The 5,159-nt window shown below is 45.0% G+C and overlaps 1 protein-coding gene across 2 annotated transcripts in view; it reads right to left on the bottom strand.

Moving 5' to 3' along the window:
- The window catches only part of HIP1 (huntingtin interacting protein 1), a 123,376-nt gene that overhangs the window by 58,084 nt on the left and 60,133 nt on the right, over positions 1–5,159 (bottom strand). The gene's annotated exons all lie outside the window — the stretch shown is intronic.

The raw sequence follows: 5,159 nt of genomic DNA on the forward strand, positions 1-5,159 counted from the left end.
CCTTCAAAGAGCTTATCCTCAAAAGGGGCAGTGCAAAGGAGATTCTCTGGGGCCATCAACAAGGGAAGATGCAGATTACTAGATAATTATTGGATAATAGGATAAGCACCATATTAACTACTATATTGGCAGTGGATCTCACAAAGAGACCCACATTCCACCTATCTCTGATCCCATATTATTTCGGTATTACAGATGGGGAAACCGAGGCCCGGAAAGGCTAAGGGGACCACACAACTTAACTGGTTACCTACTACATCGGGAGTGGAAGGAGGGAAGGAGATAGAAAAACTGGCAGCTGAAATGTTGCCAGCTACAGCCAGCTGAAGAAGGATCACAATGGGAAATGGTACTTGGATTTACAACGAACTGTTTGCAAACATGTCTTATAGATCCTGAGGACAGCCTGAATATTGGAACACTTAGGGATCTTTGGAGGGTGGCCCCAAGCATAAAGAGATCTCCTAAGGATGCCTGGGCATCTTCAAGGCAGGCTGGTGGTCCTTAGACAATTCTCATCCTTAAGTGTGGTCAAGACTTGACATGTGGGATTTCATGGCTAATCCCAGCTAGATATCCAGAAAGGGCAGTCTTGCAGTTGGCCAGTGGCCAAGGCTTTTGATGCTTCCATTGCCTTCCAAGACCATAGTATCTCAGCATTGGGAGGTACCCTAGAGGTCCAAGGATGAACCTCCATACCACATTCCTGATGGGTCATCACACAGTCTTTGCTTGAAAACATCTAGTGAGATGGGACCCACTATCTGCTGTGGCAAGCTGTTCCATTTCTGGAGAGTGTTAATTATTAGGAAGATCTTTACATCAAGCCTAAATCTGTGAATCGATAACTTCTCCCCTCCAGAGCCCATGTTTGTCCTTCATTTTTCACAAGATCAGGGAGGTGATGCCATGACAAGCACGTGAACTGGATCTGAGTGAGTGGGTGCTGCGCCAAGTCACCAGCCTTGATTTCTCCTCCAGAGTCATCCGGGTCCAGTGACCCAGATATGAATCAGGACTACTGGAGATGGCCCTGGATGCGAGGCAATCATGGTAAAGTGATTCATCCAAGGTGACGTGGTAAGAGTCAAGTGTCTGAGGTCAGATTCGAACTCGTTTTGATTCCAAGGCAGTGCTCTCCCATGTGTCACAAGAAATACTTGGAAGACATTTCACACCTTGGACACACTCATTCCAATTCCAAGTTGTCCTAGGGACAAAGCTCACTATATCAGTATGAGCCATAAGCTGATGCCAGGTTGTTGTGATAGCATTGGCAGAAGGGGCTATGTCCTATGCCATGGCAGTGTCCAGAGATTTCTGAGCCTATGGAAAGCTCTGGGCATCAGTGTCCCCCCCTCCCCCGGTCATTGCCTCAGGCAGTCTACACAATGCACAGAACCCCATCTGTCCAGATCCTAGTCCAACCCCTTTGCAGGGCCCGGCAGACAGAAGGAACCTTAGGGTTTATCTAGTTCAATGCAATCTAGAAATGGAATGGAATATTTTTATGCAATAAAAAATGACAAATGTGAAGAATTCAGGGAAATGTGGGAAGATTTGTATGAACTGATGCTAAGTGATATAAGAAGATCTAGAAAAAAATCTGGCACAAGACTTAGCAAGGAGAGCATGAAGAGGAAGCCCAGCTGTGAACAATTAAGAAATGGTTTGGGGGGGGGGCTCCCAGGGAGCAGATACTACAGCCTATCCCCTGCCCCAGAGCATAGAGCAAGGGGACAATGGGTGCAGAATGTCCCCTATGTAGGACCTAAGCTCTGGAGATGGAAGGAGCCTCAGGGTCCAGCTCAGTCACCCCACCTTCATTTTATAGAGTAGCAAATGAAGGTCAAGGGAGATTAAGTGACTTGCCAGATGGAACTGTTTGTCTTAGATGTTCTGTGCTTAAACGTTCAATTTGGAATGGGTGATAGATTATTTCTTTCAAAAATAACTTTGATATAAAGCCAAAAAAATCATAACAGTTTTTCAAGAAAGAAAAAGGAAAATCAAAAAAAAGTTAATGGAAAATAGATAATGCAATATACCACACTCCCTCTCAGCATCAAAGCAGGGGACTAAGAAGGCAGATTTTGTATATGTTCAGCTCTGGATATTTTTTACTTAACTGTTTTTCTTTATATAAAGGGAAGGTTTGATTCTCAAGGGGAAAGACAGATATTTGGGATTAACTGTGAAGTAAACAACTACAAAATCTCATCAGTAACACTTAAAAAAGAAAAATAAATTATCTCCTTAAACCTCTTCACTGTGTAGAGGAAACAGAAGCCTGTTCAATGTTGTTTGCCCAAGGCCACACGGCAAGGTGGTGACAGGGCCCAGACCAGATCAGTGACCTCTGCCTCTCAAGTCCTCCCTTCAACCCCCATCCAAGTAAGTCTTCTAGTCTGCTCTACTCTCTGCTGTGTTCTGATGGGAAGGGCAGGGAATTCAGAAGCAAAACCTTGGCTTCACATCCCAGCTTTGGTCAGTCTACATGACTCCCTCAGTCCCTCAGGTTTTTCTTGATAAAATTAAGTTACCTACCATAATTAAGTTGCTAGCTTAACTGACCACTGTATGTAGGTGCCAGGCAAGGTGGAGGGCCCAAAAGGTAGATAAAGCATCATGTTTTACCAAGTAAACAGGTGTAGGGGATAAAACACAGGCCTGAAGTCTTCCCAGGTTCAAATCAAGCTTTAGACATATACCAGTGATATGACCCTGGTTAACCCAACTTGCCTTGGTTACCTCATCTGTAAAATGAGCTGGAGAAGGAAATGGCAGACCACTCCAGTATATGACCAAAAAAACCCCAAATAGGGTCACAAAGAGTTGGAATGATTGAAAGAACAACAAAATCAGTAAATGTTGCTGGCTGGGTGCTTTCTTGAAGCCTCGGATGGCCATTTAATGGATAAGTAAACTGGGGGCCCCAGAGGGACAATGTCAATGCCAAAGGTCACTCAGCTGTAAGATCAGAATTAGAATCTAGGTCTCAAGATCAGAGATGAAGACGCTGAGACCAGAGACCAGAAGCGATCTGCTCTAAGGCGTGGTAATTAGGGTGGGATTTGAAGTCGTCCTGTAGACTCTATATCCAACACTTCTTACTCGACCATGCAACTTCCCAGGGTCGTGGCCCAACATGGTTACTCATTCAACAGGAACAATTGAGCTACTTTTCTGAAGAGTGGAGTAAAAGGGACGGTGGTCTTCCTCTTGGGTCCAGTGGTGAATTTCACCATTTTTGACCACAACTCCTAGGCCGGATGTGATGACACCTTCTCAGAAATGTCTGAGGTCAGGTCTTTCACTTCTGCTTCATGAGCAGTGCAAGATCCTCTATCTCCATGGGGGAGGGAAAGAAAAGAGCCAAAGAGGGTTAGAAGGAAAGGAAGCTGAGGAAGAAGGAGGGAGAGAGAGATGAGAGAGAGAGAGAGAGAGACAGAGACAGAGAGATAGAGAGAGTGGGGAGAGGAGAGGGAGAGAGAGGAGGGAATGTGAGTGTGAGTTTGTGTGTGTGTGTGTGTGTGTGTGTGTGTGTGTGTGCATGTGTGTGCGTACTTGGGATGGGTGGTGGATGGATAAGTTGTGGGAAATGATTGACAGGCATTCCCACCCCGAGACTTACAGTCACGATCACTCACTTTCCTTCCTCTTACCATAGAGGAAGAACTCTCCTCATTTCACAGAAGAGGAACTCACCTGCCCAAGGATGCCAAGATAGTAAGTGATGGTAGGGTGGGATTTGAACCTGCTCCTCTAACTCAGTTCTTTCCCCTGGCCCCTGCTGTCTTGCTTCTTCAAAAACTCCACCCTACTTGGCCCCTGGTCCCGTTCTTTTCTGACTCTCACAGGTTCAGTAGTCATGCCTTCTAATCAAGGAGCCCACACCTTATGGGAGGTGCTGTTTACAGATCTAAAGAATGAAATAGCCCCTCCTCCCAAGGAGCCTACATTCTAAAGGGGAAGCCAACAAGAGCATAGAAAAGTACAGAAAGGTGGCAGCTAGGTGGTGCAGTGGATAAAGCACTGGCCCTGGGATCAGCAGTACCTGGGTTCAAATCCAGTCTCAGACACTTAATAATGACCTAGCTGTGTGGTCTTGGGCAAGCCACTTAACCCCACTGCCTTGCAAAAACCTAAAAAAAAAAAAGTACAGGAACACAATATAAAACAATATATCACTGCATCCACTAAGTATTATTATTATCTTGGCCTTTATCAGATACTCCTATAATCTTATCAAATAGTCATGGATGGAAATTAAGCAGTTCAGAGGCTACTTCTTCCATGTAGATTTTCTTCAAGCTTACGTCTGTGGGAGACAGTATGGTACAAAGGTAAGAATGCCAACTCAGTATTCAGAAGTCCTGGCTTCGAATCGTGCCGCTTATACTTATTATCTGTATGATCTGGGGTAAGTCCCTTTAATGATCCTGGGCCTCAGTAAATGCTCACTGGGGTTCCTGGTCTGTCTTCTGCCAATTCGCAGGGCATCCTTACTGTAAAATGAAGGGGTAGGACTCGATGGTCTCTGAGGTCCCATTCAGCTCTAGACTTCAAATTCCAACAGCACTTAGACCTTAGCTTCCTTATTGTGTAAAATGGAAGTGTTCACCTAGATGGTCTCTGAAGTGATACCCTCACCCAAATCAAGGTTTCTGTTCTCTAGGTTGGACTGGAGTCATTGGTATCCATATCCTCGTGAAGTTAGAACTTGCCTCAAACACCTTCTCCAGATCACCTAATCTGCAAGACACCATGAGGTCCCCTCTTGCTGGACTATCTCTACCACCTTCTTACTTTCCCCATCCTATCCCCATTCCCAAGCCCCACAAAGCTGGCCACAAGCAGAATTTCCCTAAAAATCTAAAGTCTTATCGGGTACTTGGAGATAGAGTCTTCCAAAGGGAGGACTAAAGCTTCCTGTTTATTTGAGGTCAATTGTCATGAGATTCTGATGATTTTCTTTTTGGACTGGACCTATAATTTCATTTATATGGGGAACTCCTACAGAGGAAAGCCGCTCTACCAAAGAATGTTGGTAATGATGCTCAATTTATCAGTCTGAGCCACACAACTTGTCTATGTTACAGTCAACACTTGAACTCAGGTCTTCTTGACTCCAAGGCCAGTTGTCTGTCTATGACATC

Source organism: Macrotis lagotis, chromosome 5 (genome assembly GCF_037893015.1).
Source record: "Macrotis lagotis isolate mMagLag1 chromosome 5, bilby.v1.9.chrom.fasta, whole genome shotgun sequence".
Taxonomy (NCBI): domain Eukaryota; kingdom Metazoa; phylum Chordata; class Mammalia; order Peramelemorphia; family Peramelidae; genus Macrotis; species Macrotis lagotis.